The sequence below is a fragment of the Saimiri boliviensis genome, chromosome 7 (assembly GCF_048565385.1).
Source record: "Saimiri boliviensis isolate mSaiBol1 chromosome 7, mSaiBol1.pri, whole genome shotgun sequence".
In the NCBI taxonomy this organism is placed as follows: Eukaryota; Metazoa; Chordata; class Mammalia; order Primates; family Cebidae; genus Saimiri; species Saimiri boliviensis.
The window spans coordinates 101,904,472-101,926,619 of record NC_133455.1 but is presented as its reverse complement, the minus strand read 5'-3'; the positions used below and the strand labels follow the sequence as shown (position 1 = coordinate 101,926,619).

Here is a 22,148-nt window from a genome sequence, read left to right as displayed (position 1 = left end):
GTCTCCGCACAGGGGTTCCCGCCCGTCCATCACGCTGGCCCCGCCCTCCACTTCCGGGACCTTTTCCCGCCCTGGACTGGCCGTGCCCCTTTGCATACAAGGGTCCCGCGCTGGGAGAGACTCCGACCAGAGTCCGCCCTTCCTTGTCCCGCTGCTCCTGTTCCTCAGCCCTGCCGCCACGCAGCACTGCACTCACCTTCTTCGCCGGCAGAATTGCTTCGCTGAGGCCAAGTCTCGGGAATCACGGCAGACGCCGCTGAATTTGAAACTGGCGGCTCTGCTCAGCAAACGCCAGCCGGAACCGCCCCGGGCGCTGCGCACGCGCACTCCGCACCGCTCGCGAGCACGTGCCGGACTCTGGAGGGGCGTGGTTTGCGCGCTCTCCGCGCCTTTGCGCTTGCGCAGCGGCGTCACGGGTGGAGAGTGGCGCCGGAAGTGCTGGGTCTGGCGGGCGACCGCTGGCTGTGTTCGGGAACTCGGACCTCAACCCCAGGGCTCGGTGCCTCCTCCCGCTGCTTTCCGGCAGCTGCGGGTTGTGTGATTAATCCCCGCCGCTTAGCGCCAGGTGTACGAAGCGCCTGACGGTTGTAGCTGCCGGGGACGGGCGCTGTCCCGGTGACGGAAGACCTGTTTTGGTTCCGGCTCTAGTCGGCCCCTGGAGGTCATTTTACCTCTGAGACGGACGACACCTGCCCTGCGCGCCCCGGCGGCTCCTCCACGCGGAGAAATGGTGTCAGCGAAAGGCCGTCCAGATGACGAGTGTATGAAATCGTTTCTGCCCCGTGCCAGGCACGTCCTTGCAGAGAGCCCAGAAGACGAAACCCCAGCCCTGCCGGCAGCTCACCTGCTGATTAGGAGGACAGCGCATCGCCTCGCCTCCCTGGACTTTGCTTCTCCTTTTTTCAGGGAGGGATTGGACTAGCAGGTTCTTAAGAACTTTTCGGAAAGTCTGGTTCCGGGAGATGATCAATGGGAGCATCTTATGCTGGGAGCTTTCCTGGAATGACAGGTAACTGGTGCGCCTTCCCAGCAGGGTCAGGGAGAGTTACCGGGACTTGGAGGAAAGGCTTTTGGGGAGAGGAGCCAGTCCCTTTAAAAAATGTATCTTCTTTCCCCAATACCTGGCCTTTTCCCTTTAAATACTGGGGTCCCAAGACCGTCTTTGGAAAAAGCATGAAACACAATGTTTCATGTAGATCTGTGTTCTTTCCTGGGCCTGTCCTCAACCTCAGCAAATAAACCTACTGAAAAGTGATCGGGACTCACCTTGGTCATTTTTCTTTGGTTTACGTTTTCTAAGCTACAGACCTGTGCAGCATGTGACTATACTGAATACTGCAGATAACTGCAACATGATGGTACTTGTGTCTCTAAAGGTCTCAACACAGAAAAGCTACAGTAAACATATGGTTTGAAAGATAAAAGTGGTATACCTCTAAAGGGCACCATGGCATTCTAGTATTTCTCTCTGTCCAAGGTTCCTGGCTCATAAGTTCTATAGCCCTCATTATAGCCTTGTTATAGTGCTGGGACACTTTAGGCTCAGAAAACAGACTTTCTCTGACTTTCTCCTGCTCTGCTCACCTGCCCGAGGCAGGACTCTAATTTGATTGCACATCATAAGATCTTCATTCCAGAGAGGTTCCTGCCCCATCCTCAGGAGGAGGGAATGCTGCACAGAGAGGCCAAGAAGAATCTAGATGGGCCTTGCCGGGTTTCCCCATCTCAGTCAACTAGTGTTAGATCATCCTTTCTGGTCCAGTTGCATTTGTGTATGGTTGTCAATCATGCCTACCCAATGATGACTTCCATCGAAGGCTCAAAAGGACAGGGCTCAGAGAGCTTCTGGAAAGCTGAACGTGTGGAGGCTGATAGGAGGCTGACAAAACTCATCCCAGGGCCAGGATGGGGGCACACCCCCAACCCCACAGAAGACCCTGGGCTAGGGAACCCTCCAGACTCCCCCTATGTCCTCATCTAGCTGTTTATTTGTATCACGTAAAATACCCTTTGTAAAAAAACAGTAAACAAATGTTTCCCTGAGTTACGTGAGCACTCTAGCAAATTAATCCAACCCAGAGAAGGGTTTACTCAACTGCTAGCCCCACTTGAAGCTGGTCGGTCAGATGTTCTGGAGGCCTAAACTTGCTATCGTGGGAAGGAGAGGAGTCTTGGAGCCTAAGCCCACAAGCTGTGGGATCTGATGCTATCTCCAGGCAGACCGTGTCAAAATTGAACTGGAGGACACCTAGCTGATGTCCCTTCCAAAACTGCTTGCTTGCTTAGTGTGTGGGGAGAAATTCCCCTATATGTGGTCATGGAAGTCATCCATGTTGAGGGTGGTTGTGGTGTGAGAGCAGAGGGAAAGTACATTTGTGTTGGTTTTTCCACACACAAGCACTTACCATGAATGGAGCTTGCAGGACTGGAAGTTGCTCTGGGTGAGTCAGGGAGTGACTGTTGCGTGCATGTGAAAGCCTAGGACATTAATGCACACTACTGTGGACCTCATAATAAACAGTGGACATTTAGGCTACATTAAATTTGTTAAAATCTTGTTTTCTTCAATAAATTAACCTTAGTTTTCGTACCTTTTTAATTTTGTAAACCTTTTAACTTTTAAAACTTTTTGACTCATAATAACAATTTAAAACACAATTGTGCAGTTTATTATATAAGCTCTTTTCTATTTAAAAAACTTTGTTTCAGTTTTTAAATTTTTCTGTTAAGAATTAGGACACAAACACATTAGTTCAGGCCTACACAGGGTCAGGATCATCAATATCACTGTCTTCCACATGTTGTCCCATTGGAAGGTCTTCAGAGGCAGTAACTTGCATGAAGCTGCATGACTTACGATAACAACACTTTCTTCTGGGATACCTCCTGAAGGATCTTGCCTGAATCTGCTTTTCAGTAAGCTTTGTTTTTAGAAAGCAGAGGCTGGACATGTGGCTTACACCTGTAATCTCTGCACTTTGGGAGGATAAGGCAAAAGGATCACAATAGCCAGGAGTTTAAGACCAGCTTAGACAACAGCAAGAACCTACCTCTATAAAAAAATAAAAATAATTTATTGGGTGTGGTGGTACATCTGCTGTCCAGCTACTTGCTAGGCTGAGGTGAGAGGATGGCGTGAGTCCAGGAGTTCACCCCTTTACTGAGCTATGATTATGCCACTGCAGTACAGCCTGGGCTGAATGAGACTCTGTCTCGAAAACAAACCAAAACTAGAAAGAGTACCCTCTAAAATAACAATAAAGGTATTGTAAACACAAACCAGTAACAGTCATTTATAATCCTTATCAAGTATCGTGTACTGTATGTAACTGTCCAAGCTGTATTCTTACACACTGTCAGCGCAGGTTTCTTTACACCAGGACCACCACAAACATGTTTTTGTTGTTTTCCAGGGGCGATCAAATCCATATATCCAGCTTTTATCACCTTCCTGAGTTCTAGTCCCCCATTTTGAAGCACCACTGAAAATTTACTTTGACTAAGTATTTCAACCTATATCATGTGAAAAAACAGTAGGTCCCACACCCACTATGGTGTGGCTTAATGAGCTGAAGTATATCAAGATAGACATCATAATCTAAGAAACTAGGGTTGAGAGAAGCAAATATTATTAGGGTACATCTTGTACTGTTCGAGAGTGAGGCATGTGGGGTCTTGGGGACAGGAATAATCTGGTCTCTATGATGTTTTCTCTTATAGCACAGGCACATTTCATGAACTTTTCCCAATACCTAGGTGCTACAGTTTGGATGTGGTTTGTTTGGCCCCACTAAGTCCCATGTTGAAAACTGATTTCCAGTGTTGGAGGTGACATCTGGTGGGTGATGTTTGGACCGTGGGGCTACATCCCTTATGAAGGGCATTATGGCAGGAGTGACTGAGTTCTCACTCTTAGTTACCTGGAGAATTGCTTGTTGAAAACAAAGTTGTACCTCCTACATGCTCTCTTTCTAAAAGAGGATCTAAGGAAATTTATTATAAAAGCAGACGAATACTGAAACCAAACCCAATTCATATTGGTAATAGCTACCATTGGTTAAGCTTCCACAAGGACATGTAAGGTGCTAAGGCCTTTGTTACCAGGATTATCTCATTTATCTCATGAGAATTCTAGAACATAGGTCCTATTATTATCTTTATTTTATTAATGAGAAAAGCAGAGACTCAGAAGGCTTAAGTGATATGCCAAGGTCATTCAGCTAGTTGAATGGTGGAGTGAAGAATGTGGATGCAAGCAGTCAGACTTTATTAGAACATGTACTTAAAACCAGCAAGAAGGAATGAGAACAAAAGAATTGCAAATGCTGGCCAAAGAAAACTAAATCAATGTACAATATTTAGCTCTGAGATCACTAGCAGTGAAGACAAAGAAGAATGCATGATTTTCTTTATCTTGAATATTGTAGATGCTTTTCCCGGGACAGCCAGATAGCCATGGTGTGTCAGGAGAGGCCTCAGAATGAGACCTATGAAGTGAAGATGAACAATGACGCAGAGGCCTGCAGTGAGCCCAGCCTGCTGTCCACAGAGATGTGAGCTCTGCTGCCCTCTGCCCAGGCTGGCCTGGGTGTGGAGATGGGTCTGGGGAGGCAGGGGCAAGTCTTCAAGATCCTTCTTCTGGGTATGATTTGTAGGAGGAGAGGAGATCACAGAGAAAACACCTGCACAGGCTCTGTCATCTCCTTAGTAGAATGGGAGCCCCCATCTCGCTGTCTTTAACACAAACACACACATACACACACACACACACACACACACACACACAGAGCCCTTTTTAGTTTGACCTTTCCTGACCAGGAAAACATCTAATCATGGTTTCTTAAACTTTTTAGACTGTAACCAACAGACATAAATACATTTTCTGGTGACAGTGCACACATCCATATCTTGACAATTAAACAAGTGTTTCATGATACTACTAAAAATAAAGCTGCCCAGAAGAGGGCACTGGTGGCAAATCTGGGCCTGAGATTATTTTGTGCTTGCTGGAATTTTTGGAATATTTTAGCTGCAGATCTAGATGCATTAGAAGGTTGTGGCATCCATTGGGCTTTTAAAAGGCAGCTATGAGAGAGGAGGTGGCCGCAGCCCTGGCTGAAGGGCAGAAGGAAAAAGGGAAAATTCTCCTCCAAGAAAGCAGACCAGTGTTGCTTAGACCCTAGCTCTGATCGCCCTTCTCTCAAAACTCTGCATCCAACCCTCATCCTCAGGTTGATTTCTTCTGCCCTTGACTGCTCTGTTCCCAGACATACTGGATTGAAAAAATTCGTGTCCATCCAGAACCTGGAATGTGACCTTGTTTGAAAATAGGGTCTGTGCAGATGTTACTAAGGAAAGGGGAGCTCACAGTGGATTAGAGTGGGCCCTATCTAGTCCAATGATTGCTGGCTTTATTAAGAAGAGAACACACACACACACACACACACACACACACACACACACACACACTGAATGTGCCCTGTGCAAATGGAGGCAGAGCTTAGAGTGGCCTGGATCTGTGTGTTGTCTCCGTTCTGGGTGCTCCCGTGATCCTACAGAGACTGCAGGGTCTTCCTGAACATTGCCTGAGGAGGAAAGAGAGACTCAGAGGATTGTCCCGATAGTGCCCCTCCCTCCTTCTAAACTCTGCTGGGCTCTCCCATTCCCCCAGGAAGACTTCCCCTGCTCACTTCTGCCCTGCTAGTTGACCCCTACCTTTTCAAGTGCCACCTGCCGCTATGAACTTGAATGGGTTCCTCTGTTCTTTGCACAAGGGCAGAAACTGGGTTGCAGACTGCAGTCTGCCTGGGGTGCAGCTTGTCCTGGTGGCTGGGGCTTTAGTGACACGCAGCTCCCCCCATCTGCTGTGGAGTGGTCTCGCTGACATCTGGGCAAGCGACTGGAAGAAGCCACAGCCTCAGTTCTAAAGGTTCACGGTGACTGGTGTTGAGACAGTTCTGCCTTCTGCAGGTGGACTTTGGCCCTGGCCTCGGTTGTCCTTTTATAGACATTACCTATTGTGAGGGGCTCGACTTTCACCCTCCTGCCCCACCAGTGTGGCAGTGCATTTTTTATTCTTTACATTTTACTTATATTTCATTCATGTTATTTCTTGTTCCATTGAAGATATACTTCTTTCTGGGTGTGCATGTGGCACAAGAGGCCTTCTGAAGGAAGCCACTCAGGTGACTGAGCCTGGAACTGGGGCAGGCTGTGAGGGGGCATCTTCCTGAGCCCTCACTGTGCCATCCATGAGGGATGGGATGGGCTCTGGGATCTTGTGCTTGACTCCTTCCAGAGCTGAAACCAGAATGAGGCCAACTCAGACTCTGAACCCTAAACACCGCCTCCCCACCCCCCTTCTTCCCGCCCCATGCCATGTCAGCATGTCAGCATTGCACAGCTTTGCTTAGAATCATGTTTCCACTATAAAAGCAGTATTTGTTTCACTGTAGGAAGTAATTAAATCACACATTTTTTTAAGGAAAAGAAAAATCACTCACCCCAGAGATAACACTGCTAATATTTGATACCTGTCCTCGCAGTCCTTTAAAAAACCCTAATATTGATAGACACAGATGAGGAAAGTCCCAGACATTAAGTCACACGCCCATGTCCCCAGGCTTCTGACTCATAGAGCCGGTGCGGAAACTGATCTGAAGCCCCTGCTTTTCCATTTCGCCGCTGACCTGGAGGAGAGAAAGGACCCTGAAATACCGTTTAGTTCAATACTCGACTCTCTGGTCAAAGACCTCGTAGAGACATATACAGGAAATGAAGACTGAGGTCAGCTAGGCATTCCCTCAGAGGAATTAGTCATTCACCATTCTCTCAAAAACAGCTTATGCAAAATATGATCTCCCAACCGGCATGGTATTCAATTCCCTGATTAGGTTTGAGTCAGAAGGCGAACACCTCAAGGACAAGTGTTTGCAACAAAAAAGGCAACGACAACACCCTGGACGCGCGCGTTGGGACATTCCAGTGTGCACATGGATCTGTAAGCACAGGGGCATTCTGAAGATGATCTACAGAAGCAAACGTTCTTTCTGTTTTGTCTGCATCCAAGGGAGGAAACTGCCACATGGAAAACAGGAACAAATAATGTGTAACCCATTTCTGTTTGGTCTGAGAATGAAATGAATACCCTCACACCCTATCACAAGCACCCTTCACCCCTCCCTTCCTGCTTAGAGGAGTTAACAGGGGCTTCCCGGAGCTCCCATCCCACTCAAAACCCTCAATCTTGACCGTGCCTGGAAGACCCAAGAGAACTCTGGCCCCACTGCTCTTCTCCCATCTCATCTTCTGCACTGCTTTTTGCTCTCTCCGTGATCATCATACTGGCTTCTTGATCCTTGAACATGCCAAGGGCTCTTCCATTAGAGAACCATAGAGTTCTCTTCCTTACTTCCTTCAGGTGTCAAAGAAAATATTGTTTCAGGACCCTCCAAGTTTATTACACCCAGAGGGATGTTAAACCCTGAGACTGAGTCACACCATCTGTTTCCAATTCTGAGAGAGAAACTCTCTTTCCCATTGTTCCCCTTCTGTGAATGACTAGGAGAGACAGGAGACCAGGCTTTCCCCACTACCAAACCCACATCTTTGTTATAGATTAACTGCCTCCTTTACTGTCCTGTACCTAATTCAGACCAGATGACACCTGATATGCCAAAACTGTTACATCTACAGTGAGGAAGGTTAAATCTACCTTTCCCCAAAGAAAAAGACCACCTCAGCCGGGCGTGGTGGCTCAAGCCTGTAATCCCAGCACTTTGGGAGGCTGAGGCGGGTGGATCACGAGGTCAAGAGATCGAGACCATCCTGGTCAACATGGTGAAACCCCGTCTCTACTAAAAATACAAAAAAATTAGCTGGGCGTGGTGGCGCATGCCTGTAATCCCAGCTACTCAGGAGGCTGAGGCAGGAGAATTGCCTGAACCCAGGAGGCGGAGGTTGTGGTGAGCCGAGATCGCACCATTGCACTCCAGCCTGGGTAACAAGAGCGAAACTCCATCTCAAAAAAAAAAAAAAGAAAAGAAAAAGACCACCTCGACTTACTGGATCATTTAAACAATGCATTAAGCCTTGCATAGGAAGATGCTGAAATTCTATTAGGCTTTCCCAAGCTTCCTCTGTGTAAAGGATCCCAAACTTCACTGGGGAACACAGACTTCCATTCTGTGGAATCTGGGCTTCCTGGGCAGGCCTGTCTTCAACCTTTGTGCTTGAGTCATCTCTGTTTAAGGTAGATTCTGACCTTCTTGAGTCCTTTAGGTTAACACAGGCCTCGGGTGAAATGCCTCCTTGTTGGAGAGGACATCTCTGTCACCTCACCCTCATACACTGCTCAGCCTCTCCTCTTGCTTTATTTTCTCCATGGTGCTTCCCTCACATGGACGTCCTTGTTGACGGCCTGCTCCCTCTCCTTGGCTAGAGTGTAAGTTGCACGAGGCCAGGGACATCAGCTTAATTCAGTGCGGTGTCTCCAGGGCTTAGCGAAGCACCTGGCACACAGGAGGTTTTCAATAATTAAGAAATTAAACCACAAGGGCGGGAGTCGGCAGAAGTGCACTCTTTATAAAACACAGGTATTGGTGTTTGGCTATTGGTGCTAAGGAAGGCCACGAAAGGTGAGTTCAGATTTTGCTTCTGATACACATTGGAAGTATCAGCTCCTCTTTCTACATAGCCACAACTCCCACTCCCTACCTCTTTTCTTTCTCAGGACTTTGGGAAGATGAAGGAACAATACTCGGTAGGGAACATGGGCTGTGGAAAGAGCCCGGAACTGGAGATTCTCTTACTGGTTTTCCCAGTCATTCTCTATGTGACCTCAGACAAACGGCTCAGCCCCTGAAATGGGTAGGGTCAGAAGTTAGGATGGGTAAATGAGAGTGAACTGGCAATCTCTGGTGTCTGGATGAGTTGCTCAGGCCCTCTCTATTCTAAACAATCTCGGAGTCTCTTTTACCTTAGAAATTTGTGCCTAGCTTGCATTTTACCCTATAATTTGTCCACTATAACTTTTTTTTAAATGTTTCCATTTTAAAAGAATGTGATTTTAGAAATCTGCGCCAAAATTGTTATAGATGAAACAATAAGAAGTCTGAGACTTGATTCACCATAATCCTGGTAGGGAGACAGTGTAGCTGGGGAATGAGCACATGGGAGATTGTGACACCATTTTCTATACTTCTGTAGAGCACAAGTGAAAATCTTTGCAGCCCTAAAAAAAAAACAAGATCATGTATTTTTCAGGGACGTGGATGGAGCTAGTCGATAATACTTAGCAAATTAACACAGGAACGGAAAACCAGATACTGCTTGATCTCACTTGTAAGTGGAAGCTAAATGCCGAGAACACATGGACACATAGAGCAGAATAACACACACAGGGGCCTATCAGAAAGTGGTGGGTGGGAGGAGAAAGAGGACCAGGAAGAATAATTATTGGGTACTAGGCTTAGTACCTGGGTGATGAAATAACCTGTACAACAAACCCCCGTGACACATGTTTACCTATATAACAAGCTTGCACATATGCCAATGAACTTAAAATAAATGTAAATAAATAAAAAAACAAAAATTTAAACCACCTAGAGAAAGATCACCTACAAAGGAACAAAATTAGAATGACCCCAAACTTCTTAACAGCAACAAAGGAAGCCAGAAAACCATACTATATGATACTTTCAAAGTGCCAGGGGAAAATAATTGTCACTCTAGAATTGAGTCAACAGTGATCTTTCAAGAATGACAGTAAGATAATATTTCAAACAAAAACTAAGGGAGCACACCATCAAGATAAGAGCACTAAAGAAACTTTTAAAACTTGACTGTGGGCCGGGTGCGGTGGCTCAAGCCTGTCATCCCAGCACTTTGGGAGGCCGAGGCAGGTGGATCACGAGGTCAAGAGATCGAGACCATCCTGGTCAACATGGTGAAACCCCGTCTCTACTAAAAATACAAAACATTAGCTGGGCATGGTGGCGCGTGCCTGTAATCCCAGCTACTCAGGAGGCTGAGGCAGGAGAATTGCCTGAACCCAGGAGGCGGAGGTTGCGGTGAGCCGAGATCGCGCCATTGCACTCCAGCCTGGGTAACAAGAGCAAAACTCCGTCTCAAAAAAAAAAAAAAAAGAAAAGAAAAATTTGACTGTGGGCTGTAGCGGACATCCCCAGGCCTTGTTCTGGCCGGTCTGCAGAGCTTATAGCTTGCAGTGAAGGCCGAGAATTAAGTACTCAGACAATTCCAACTGAGCAGGGCTGGAAGTCGCTCTTCTGAGAAGAGTCCGCCCGAGCATCCTCTTCCAAGGGTTTGTTGAAAGGGCTTGTACTAACTACAAACATCCACTAGATGGCCGTTTGAGGTGGGTTAGTGAGGCGCGTGTGACCCTGTACACACTCAAACTGCATTCTCAGGAGGCTGTTTTCAGTGTTCCTTATCACACTACATACTCCACTCCCTGTCTCGTTTTCAGGGTCAACGAGTTTATTCGCACGCACCAATGACCTACCCAGAGTGCCTCAGTATTTTTCCATGCCTGACTTCAAATGCCTTCTACCTAAGCTGGAATTTGTTGCTGGACGCCCCCCACGTGGCCTGGAGCTGAGCCCCTGAACGTCGGCTGGGTGTCGGGGCCCAGCCACGCTGGCTGGCTCTCTGTCTGTTCCATCCACACATCTGCAGCCCACAGTGGTCTGTGCCCTGAGGTGGGCTGACTGTGGACCCCTTGTTCTCCTGCCCGCTGTGTCTGTTTCTTAGCTCATGCCTAGGTCTGGGTTTCCCACGCCTGCCCTGCTCTGGTGATTGAAAATGACTCTAGCCTGGGGTGCAGCCTCGTCGACAGCGCTCAATGTGAGGCACCTCGTGTGTTCCCCATGGCGCATTTACCTCGAACTCTTTCAGGTCTCGAGAAGCAGTGATGTGCTCGGGTCACCTCAGGGCGCGGGGCTTGTGGTAAGGTCAGGCATGATGATGTGGGCGTCAGCCTAGCTCAACCTCTAGAGAACTGGAGCACCATGGGGCTCAAAGGGGCCTGGGGTCAAACACCGATGGCCGTGGGACTTGGCTCTGTCTCTGCTCCTAGCCCCACTATCTCTTCAGTCTCCAACAGCTTAATGCCAGCCCCCACGTGTCTTCTGGCTTTTGTTTTGCTCTCTCTTGAAACCGCTGCTTCTAACTCCCTGGGAGGGACCTTGTGATTGGACTTGCAGGACTGAGTCCCTCAAGGTGGCTGCTGTCGGCTCAGGCACAGGCCCACATGAAGCCCATTGCCAGGGTGTTAGCACCACAGGGAGCAAAAGAGGCCAGGCCACGGCTCCCGTCTAAGTCAGAATCACTCACTCCAGAGGGGCAGTATTTAAAGTTTGAAGGGAATGAATTACCGACGTTAATGAAAGGCCACCTTACGTGAATGCGCTTTGGAGGAAGGAGTGTGCGGGTCTGGAAATGAAGAGAAATCAGCCACAAAGGAAGCCCTTCATGGCCAGCCCTTGAGGACAGGGGAGGAACAGGGGCCATGGAAGAGAGGGTGGACGAGAGTGCCATGTTGGCATTTCTCAAGTGGGAAACCGAGTTTAAAGAGGGGCTTCCAGCCCCTCACCAAAAGCACCAGATGAATTAATGCACCTTTGGTGGCTTCAGGTTGGAAGTGGAGGATGGGGGCCAGGGAAGGGGTCTTCTAGCTTGGGCATGACGGGCAGAAATCCAGAGGTGAAGAGAGTCTGCAGACAGGACGGAGTGAAGGGGGAGCCTTTCAGAGCTGGGTCTGTCCTCACTTCTGCTCTGCCCCCCTCCTCCTCCCTCCAGTGAATCAACGCGAACCCTTTCCCTTTGCCACCTTGATCACAGAACCTGATACTCACAAAGCTTGAGGTGGGCTTTAAACACTTGCACCAGAGCAAGCTGCCTGGCCACCACCCCAGTGTGCACAGAGGAAGCAGTGGAAGCAGCCTGCTCTCTGGCCTCTGTCCCAGGAGACCTGGCCCAGGGCCTTCACCTCAGATCCCTCTCCCAGGATTGGAGGGTCAGCAGGAGGTGGGGTTGAGCCTACTAAACTAATTTGGCTTGGTCCTCCTGGCTCTTAATTGCTCTCTAACAAGCGGCCAGAAAGTGGGGTGAAGGAGGGGAACTGCATTTCCATTTTCAACATATAAGACACGAACCTCCCAGAGGTCAGGTGACGTGTCTGTGCCAGGGCCCCCCACCACACCCCTCAGTGACACAACAGATGGGACAGGGCTGCATGATGCCCTGGACACAGCACATTCCTTTGACCACATGGTCCCAGGTCTATCTCTAGCTCTGTCTCTTTGCCAGCTGCATGACACAGGGGAAGTCCCTTAAGTTGTCTGAGCCTGAGTTCACATATGTAAAATGGGGATAAGAAGTCCCACCTCACAGGGAAACTCTGAAGCTGAAGCAGGAAGACAAATACAAACTGTTTCGCCCAACTCCTGGCCCCTAGCTAGGTTCTCAGTAAGTGTGCTTTCCTTCCTCGTTTAAACCACGCTTAAACCACGTTTCCAATGACCACATCCTAGTACTCCAGGGCTGCCACACCACGCACCACCCCTGAGCGGGAAATGGCAGCCTCCCGTTGCCTGCAGTTCTTCCAGCCCCAACGTTCTTGATGCCCCAAACTACGATCTCTCCGGGGATGGTTCATTTAGAAAATGGAGCCACAAAATGAAGTGTTTATGACATTTTTCTGGATCACGGACCCCTCTGAGAATCTAATGAAAGCTATAGATCCCCCTCCTAAGAAAAATAACCTAATGGCTGGGTGCAGTGGCTCATGCCTATAATCCCAGTACTTGAGGAGGCCTAGGCAGGTGGATCACAAGGTCAGGAGTTTGAGACCAGCCTGGCCAACATGGTGAAACCCTGCCTCTACTAAAAACACAAAAATTATCCGGCATGGTGGCAGTCGCCTGTAATTCCAGCTACTTGGGAGGTGAGGTGGGAGAATCACTTGAACCCAGGAGGCGTAGGATGCAGTAAACTTGAGATTGTGCCATTGCACTCCAGCCTGGACAACAGAGCAAGACTCTGTCTCAAATAAATAAATAGAAAACTAACCTAACACATTATAACTAACCCCATCTTAGCATGTCACAGGACACTGTGTCAACAAAGATGTTTTGTTTCATAAAAAAAACAAAAAGGCTTGTTCAACCAGATAAAACACAAACAAGCATACCCTTCCACTATCAGTTCTTGCCAGTGGACTCCTATTATAAAAGATTAGGCCTTCAGCAGCTCAAAACCATCTTCACTGACACCATTTTGCAATCACTCATGTTGAAAACTTGGCGTTTGCTGCCTAAAGCCCTGCATCCTCAAAGGCGCTTCCTTGCAAGACCCGCAAAGCTCCCAGCCCAGACCAGGACTCCTTTTGTCACCTTTACTCTCCCTGGACTGGTTCATTTACGCTTTCTCCTATCTTTTTTCCTCTTGATATTAATGTGACTTTGTTGGGGAATGTTTAACCTCTAACATTGATATATTAATTAAGCATGCTAATATATACGGTTTGCAGTACTGACTGACGTGAAGTGTCCTAAGCTTGTGTGTGCACAGCCCTGACTCCGGAGTGAATGGGAAGTACGAAGTACTAAGGAGAATTGCCTGCTTGAGAATTCCATGGAGCTTGTGGCTTTTGCGATTGAAATCAAGTCAATAAAAGCCTGACATTGTGGCAAGACACAAGCGTGCGTGGACTTTGTTATTTCTAACTTTGCACCACTCATGACACACCGGCATATCCACCGGCCACACTGTTTTCTATAGAATTTCAAGCAATTCCCAGAAACTCCGAAACCACAAGCACAACTCCTCTCCCAGGTGGAAGGGCGGGACCGGCGAGCACACGATCAGCATCAGGAGCGATTTGTCGTGCAGCCTGATCATCCCCCAATTCCCCAACAGCCTTTTCTTCCCAAAACGACCGGGACCATCCTTCTGAACTACCCACAGGTGAGGGTGAAAGGCGCGGGAAGGAGCGGAAGCTGACCTTGCGGGGCAGGGTGCAGGGGAGAGCTGGCTTGGCCTGGAGGGGAGCACAGTGAGGAACCCATCGGAAGAGGACAAATGCCCTGAGCACCTGCCTTTTCTTACCCCCTTGACTAAGGATTGAGCAAGAGAGAAAAAAAAAAAAAAAAAAAAAAACCTCACCAGACAGAATTGAAACCCTTTAGCCAGGAAATCGGACACGCAACAGGACAGCAGCTGGGGCTCTCTTAAAGGCTTTGAACACATAGGGCAGATGTGTCTTTTTTTGGTGTGGCCGAGGCCCTAGCAGTATAAGGGGTGGGAGCTCTGGCCTCGCGTACCTCACCCACCACGGCAACTCTCAGGCTGGAGAACTGTGCCACCATGGTTTTTAGCGAACCACGGTGCCGTTATTTCGTTTGCAGAGGAGGTGTCTCCTTAGGGGGGCACTACCTGGTGTCTTCACTGCGCCAGTGTTGAGTGAGCTCTGCAAGGGCAGGATTGGAGTCCCTGAGCCCAGGTTGAGCACGGCACACTCTCAAAGCTGTGGGAAAGCAGAGGCAGGAATTCTCAACTCCCGTTCTGGGAGAATGCCCTCACTGCTAGGCACTCTTTTTTTTCCCCCCTAGACAGGCTCTTGCTGTGCTCAGGTTACAGTCCAGTGGCAGGACCATGGCTCACTGCAGCTTCACACTCCGGAGCCCCTGCCTCGGACCCCCTGAGAACGCTGGCACCTACAGTCTCCCAAGGATCCTCCTTGCGGGCTGAGGCCCGAGAGCCTGGCCAACATGGTGAATCCCCATCTCTACTAAAAATACAAAATTTAGCTGGGCGTGGTGATACGTGCCTGTAATCTCAGCTACTCGGTAGGCTAAGGCAGGAGAATTGCTTGAACCCGGGAGACGGAGGTTGCAGTGAGCTGAGATGATGCCACTTCACTGCACTCCAACCTGGGCGACAGAGTGAGTCTGTCTCTAAACAAATAAATAAATACAATAGTTTGTTTTATGATATGATTTAATTATCAAACCTCTATCCCCAAATATACTTTACGGTTTTCAAGCCAGGATTTAATCGAGGACCGTATTTTGCAGTTATTGGTTATGGTTCTTAAGTCTCTTTTAACCTAACAGATCTATCAAGTTTTTTATATTTTTTGTGACATAAATTTTTTGAAGAGATCAGGCCAGTTGTAGTATAGAATTTCCATAATCCTGATTTTATCAGATTCTTCTCCATTAAATTTGGTGTCTCATTCTGTGTTTTCTGTAACGAAAAGTTAGATCTCTAGATATACTGTATCACATCCAGAGGCACATCATGATTAGTGATGTTAAGTTTGATCCCTGGGTTAAAGGTGGTGATAGCCATACTTTCCCATTAATGTTGCTGCTTTTTTCTTCTTTGCACCAGCAATTAACATTTAAAATATTACATTGGGACCATGCGAATGTTGAGTTCATCATCAATTTTTACCTAAAAGTCTTAACATGCATTGATGACCTTTACCTGATCAACTATTTCATTAAGGACTACAAAGTGGTGATTTTCTAATTCTATCACACCTTCTACCTTTATTAGCTGGCATTTCCATACTGTGTAGTCCAATATACCAGAGTATACTCAATATATTAAATGTTTCTGGACAGTTACAGTAGTTCCCTTCTTTGACTAGTATATATAGAATTGAAATTAATAATGTGCATATATTACTTCCTACTTGAACAGGTATATCTTCTGGAAATATTTCTTGAAGTGGGATTATTAGGTCAAGTTAAGTCTTTAACCAAGTCTATTATCAAGTCATATTATTTTAGATTTAGATTCTATAATTTCTCTTTTAGCTTATTCATTGTATTCATGATATTTGCCTTAATTCCTGAAGTTCTGACATTATAGTAATTTTATCAGTTGCTTAAGGCTGAAATCAGATTATTGAAATTATTATCCAAACATAGCATAGATATATTCTAACTCTACTACTCAATAGCTGTATAAATTTGGACAAGTTACTCATCTCTCTGTCCCTCATTCCCCTCATCTATAAAATGGATGTTAAAAATAGTATCTACCTCAAGGGGTTGTTGGAAACATTATTTAAAAAGCATTTAAAAGTAATTACAGAGTATATGTTCAATATGTCAACTAAAGTTGCTAGTGTTACTAATTGTATAGAAAAAAAGAAGCAGAGAGGTAAAAATTAACTTTCAAGTTGAAATGTTAATGTGGAGGTAATAATTTTAAAATGAATCCTTTAGTTAATAAATAACATATTCTATATTTATTCAAGTCTACTCTGAGATACAACATCCTGCTCCCTAAGAAGGCATCTGGATTTTCCCTTTCTGTATATACAGCCAATGTTTTCTGCAGAGGATTATTTGATGCAAAATTTGACCTTGCTGTTTCAGCCAGGTAACTACTCTTTTTTTGGTGATCATAGATATCCCCCTTCCTCTAATTCAGGTAGCCTAGTGTCTTTCTCTGCCTCAGAGTGAAACCACATCCCAATTATTGTATGTGAAAGATTGTCCTGCCTTGATCCTCTTAGAAAATATATTTTATCTTGTTTAAATTACCTAAATTTTATAAGATTATAGTAGGTGCAAAAATCTGGCTTTGTAAAAATATGGAAGAGAAGGAAGTTGCAAAGGAAAAAAGTTCTATAAATTCCTCCTCAAGAGGTACATTTTCTTAGTTTCTAGTTTGCAAATCAACGTTTTGAAATCTCTTAAATTTTGAAACATCAAATTCTAAAATAAGGCTATCAGACCCAGGTTGAATTCTCTGGGTCCACTTAGGAACGCATTAAGATGTATGTTGTGTCATTTCTGAGCTCCACTCACTTCAGTTTATAATTGGGTTATTTCGATCTCAGAACAATAACCTCTATAAAGGGTATGATAAAATAAACTTTTTTGCATGAAAATTTGTTTTATTTTTAATTTGTTTTCTAAGTAATGATCAAAGTTTATCTGAATTTTAAATTTTGTGCTTTTTAAAAAATAAAGTTATTATGGAAAGCACAACTCTTCCAACATGGCAATCATTGATGTGAAGATGCTTTCAGGATTTGTACCCGACAGACCGTCAGTTAAGAAGGTAAAGATTTAAATGTTGTCAGCTGAAATAACTTCAGAATAGATTAAATGTGTTGGGGCCTGTTCTATGCTAGACATTGGCCACAAGTTTATTTTTTTAAAAAGGAATACTATTCTTAAGGAGTAAATTTCTATTCTTAAGGAGTAAATTCGAATCTTATGTGTATCTGAAAGTAAAATGATGAGGTTCTCAAAATAATTTATATTCTTATACTGTCAAAACAGTGAATCATTAAAAAACAGGTAGATGAGTTAATGTTTAGTTATTATTATATTCATTCTGTTATTCTATTTATTTAAAATTAGAAACTAATATACAGACAGATGCCTCACACATGTTGAATGAATAAATCTCCAAAATTAATGTTTGTTGTTGAAGGTTTATAAAAACATTGCAAGTTTTATAAAGATACAGGAAAACTACCAAGTTGAAATCAAATATTTTATCTTTGGATAACTAGATGTTTGTATTCGAAATTCCCTGAATTTTCAGCACACTCTTCTTTCTTTTAGCTTGAGGAAGATGGCAAAGTACAGCGAGTAGAAATCAAAACCACCGGCCGGGCGCAGTGGCTCAGGCTTGTAATCCCAGCACTTTGGGAGGCCGAGGCGGGTGGATCACGAGGTCGAGAGATCGAGACCATCCTGGTCAACATGGTGAAACCCCATCTCTACTAAAAATACAAAAAATTAGCTAGGCATGGTGGCATGTGCCTGTAATCCCAGCTACTCAGGAGGCTGAGGCAGGAGAATTGCCTGAACCCAGGAGGCGGAGGCTGTGGTGAGCCGAGATCGCGCCATTGCACTCCAGCCTGGGTGACAAGAGCAAAACTCCGTCTCAAAAAAAAAAAAAAAAAATCAAAACCACCCATGTCTTTTTCTACCCGTAGAATGTAAGTTTACTGTCATAACTTGGTTTGTGTGTTGATGTATATGCTTGATGCACAATGTGGTTTTACTTTTGTCTTTGTTTCTGGTGTTTAAAAAAGTTTTCCTAAGGGCGTAAGTATCAAAATAGTGTTGCTAAAATAATTCTGAATATTTGAAATGGAGAGAAATTGAGGGAATACATCTAAACATGCATAACAATGTTAATTTATTCTCAGGTTACTAAAAAAGAAATTCAATTCTCATTCTCTGTCAAACAGGATGCACTCATTTCCAATATCAAGCCGGTGTCTGTTCAGCTCTATGATTGTTATGAAACTGGTAAGAATTGTATTTAGCAATTGTGATTTTTATCATTAAGTAATTGCGGGTTTTGCCATTACATTCAAGTAAAAAACCACAATTACTTCTGCACCAACCTACATAGTTAAACCAATCTTCATTTTCTCTATTGGTGTTATAGTTCCTATTTTTAAAATCTTTTTCTCTTATTTGATGTTTTGCAACTTTTCATGCTACCTAATACAAAAAGCATCAGAATTTCAAGAGCAAAATTTGAGGGTTTTTTCTAGCTATGTGGACATTACTGGCATGATTTTTCTCAAGCAGTCTTTTCACTAAAATATTCATTAAAATTATTGGAAAATAAATGTGAAGTAGGCTATCTGGCTGAGTATAGATTTAGGCAAAATAAAGTTAATGGCTATGAAGGTTTGCATACAGTTTATGTATTAGTGTGAATTACAGGATATAGAAATTACATGTTTATTTGAATAGAGAAAGAGACATATACTATTAGAGATGACAGAGATGTGTTAGTGAAAATATTCTTATGAAATATATTTTTTAAAGCCACAACCATTTATTATTCCTCACAGTTCTATGGGTCAGCCAAACCGTTTGGGTTAGGCTGACTGATCAGGCTGATTCAGCTCTTCCCTCTTTGAATTGCACCTGTAATTCACCTGGTGAGTTGCCAGCTGGGTGATTTAGGAGGCCTCATTCCTATGTCTAGCTTTGGACTGGCTCTTGATTGGAGGCTGGCTGACTGCCAGCTGAATCAACTTATCCTTGCCTCTCATCCTTCAACAGGCTAGTCTGGGCATGTATTTATCTAGTTAGCTATCACCTATCTATATATTGCTCAGCACAGTGAAATTTTTAAATAAAAAATTTATAATCAGAGCTACTCAGTCCGGTAACTTTGGGTTTCTGGTTGTTGTTGTTGCTGTTGTTGTTGTTGTTGTTTACAACCAGGTTCTTACTGTGTTTGTTATTGTTTCAACCAAGACTCAGGAAGGTAAATTCTTACTGATAACACCGAACAAGTAGAAGAATAAGATCTCTAAATGAAGTCTTCTGTTGCGAAATTGAAGCTTATCTGAACTCTGTACTTTTCTTAGATAAAAATTATGTCTATGAATACATTAAAATATAGGTCTAATAAGTTTACCAAAAAATTAAAAGGACAAGATAATTATTTTCAAGTCAGATTATCTCAGCCAATAAATGACTCACAGACTTTTAGAGAAAAAAATAACCTGTTTTATACATACTATCCTGATAAATATTCAGCCAAAAAAAAGGGAGTGGATCAATAATGATACAAACTATTAAGTGTTTAGTGTAAATCAACAGTGATTTACAAACTTTGAGTACCTTCATGTTTGTTAAGTACATCTTTACTTCTTTACAAAAACCTGGATGATTGAACTAAGTCTTCACTATTCCTCCAGCTATATAGACACTTTATTCTAGAAGAGAAAGCCCTAACCTCTGTTAAGTTTTAATATGTGTCATATACAAAACATCATACCTGAAACTCTTAATAATCATATAGGTATGGATGCAATGTGATGTAATTCAGAAGAATAAAAATACAGTATATTTGGAAGTTGTTAAGTAAAGAAACTATTATAGTAGCGTAGATTTAGGGGAATAAACAGATAAGAAATAAAGATATTTTCTTCTTGACCAATGTTGTAAAACTTCCTAATAACCATTACTATCTTTCAGATGAATTTGCACTTGCAGAATATAGCACACCCTGTGGTCAGATGTCTTTTGAAACCTCATTCTAGGATAAGAAAAATGAGATGTAAAAGAAGATACTTTGTAACTGGGCTATATGTCAAGTTTGTTCCCAGAAGCGTTAAGCCTGCACTTCCCAAAATCTTCAACCGGCTGAGACCAGAGCCAGTAGATAAATGCTCCTACCTCTGCCTTTAAGTCAAGAATAGTGGGAGGCCGAAGCGATGATAGACTGGATAGGGAAAATGTGGTACATATACACCATGGAATATTACGCAGCCATCAAAAACGATGAGTTCACGTCCTTTGTAGGGACTTGGATGAACCTGGAAACCATCATTCTCAGCAAACTGACACAAGAGCAGAAAATCAAACACCGTATATTCTCACTCATAGGCGGGTGTTGAACAATGAGAACACATGGACACAGGGAGGGGAGCACTACACACTGGGGTCCGTTGGGGGGAAATGGGGGAGGGGCGGGGGGGTGGGGAGGTGGGAAGAGATAGCATGGGGAGAAATGACAGATACAGGTGAGGGGACGGAAGGCAGCAAAGCACACTGCCATGTGTGTACCTATGCAACAATCTTGCATGTTCATGACATGTACCCCAAAACCTAAAATGCAATAAAAAAAGAAAGAAAAATGAAATTCTACAAATATGTGGAAATTAAATAACACACTCCTGAACAATAAGTCAAATAATAAATCAAAAGGGAAATTTAAAAAAAAAAAAGAAGAATAGTGGGAGGCATTCCAAATGCTTCTCATGAAGTCCCCTTGAAATCCATCTCCCAGTTTTTCAGGAAGCAGCCTCCTCAACAAATCCAGAAATTAGCTCTTTTCCATTTTTGTCTCAGTCTCCCCGCTCTCTCACTCATGTTTCCCGGGCTCCCCTCTGAAATGAAATGAATTATCTGCATCCAAGCCCTTACCTCACATTCTACCTTCAGGACAACCCAAGCAGAGAAAGCCGATCCCATCAATCACTGAATGACTAAAGAAAATACTTCGTTAGATAAGGAGTATTCTAATGTGTTGATACTTTAGTTCTGGTACATGTTTCTGAATAATATCTCTGGGAACTGTGAAAAAATAAGAACTCAAGTTATATAAACGTAAACATGTTTATTTTCCTTGGCAACTATTGTTGAGTAAAACCTGACCAGAATTCATGGTTGTTTTTTTTTCCAATAAGAACCTATGTATTCTTAACTTCCATTTTAAAACTGTATTTTCTCTTTCCAGATAAGCTTAGTGTGAAACAAATACACCCCTGATCTCCTCCCCAAGCGAATCATTTAGAGTATCATTTCTGAAGATATATTTGTAAAGTTTTCTTGGCAATAACATATTATAACCTTGATTTAATTATAAGATCAAATATTCATTAGTATGTTATTAAACAGATATATTTCAGAAAATTATTTTTCTACATGTACCTAAAGTGTTTACTTATATGTAATTGTTAAAATAAAAGAATGAATGTATGCTGTTGTGAGCCACAAAGTATGAGATAATTTGTTATTGCAGCAATAGAAAACCAATGCTCTATTTCATAAATATCTCAAACATAACAAACGTAAACATTTCAAATGTCATTTGTCATTCCTAGCTGCTCCCTGTCACGGTCAATCTCACTCCGTACCTGGCCACTCAGTCATTTCATTATTGGCAGTCACATCTACCAGAATCCTACGGTGCAGGTCCCAGAATTGTGTATTATGCTTATTTCTCCCTGGCTCACAGACTTTACATTAATCAGTAATACCTATCTTTTATACTTCCAAAATCAATGTTCTAAAACAGAGCTTTAAAACTTTCTTTCCATTTGCTTAGATCTCTTCTTTAGTAGCTTTCCATTGCACATCAGATAGCAATGAAGGCTTTACCACAGTGTACAAGGTTTTAAATGAAATAGCCTCTGTTTATCTGTCAAATATTATTTTATTCCTCTTTTCCACTAAATATCAGTGACTTCTTTCAGTTCTGGCTGTATTCAAGTATTCAAACCATACAATATCTAGAAAAGGCAAAACTGTGGAGACAGTAAAAAGATCAATGATGGTTGCCAGGGGTTGTAAGGAGGGAAAGATAATTTGGTGAAACACAAAAGGTTTTAGGGC

The 22,148-nt window shown here is 43.9% G+C and overlaps 1 protein-coding gene and 1 long non-coding RNA gene across 7 annotated transcripts in view; one reads left to right on the top strand and one right to left on the bottom strand.

Annotated features, from left to right (window-relative positions):
• DDX11 (DEAD/H-box helicase 11) overlaps positions 1-335 on the bottom strand; it is a 31,292-nt gene extending 30,957 nt beyond the window's left edge. Inside the window, exon 1 of the mRNA XM_074403135.1 lies at positions 197-335. The gene's annotated coding sequence lies outside the window, so the exon portion shown is untranslated. The remainder of the gene's footprint in view (positions 1-196) is intronic.
• Positions 296-20,476, top strand: LOC120364956 (uncharacterized). Of its 6 annotated transcripts, none has more exons than XR_012518558.1 (3): positions 296-1,009; positions 4,428-18,311; positions 20,007-20,476. It is a non-coding gene; the product is annotated as an uncharacterized LOC120364956 (long non-coding RNA). The 6 variants fall into 6 exon arrangements; XR_012518560.1 differs by having other exon boundaries at positions 296-13,986; positions 17,013-18,311; XR_012518557.1 differs by having other exon boundaries at positions 296-13,986; positions 16,292-18,311.
• Positions 20,477-22,148: the final 1,672 nt, after the last annotated feature.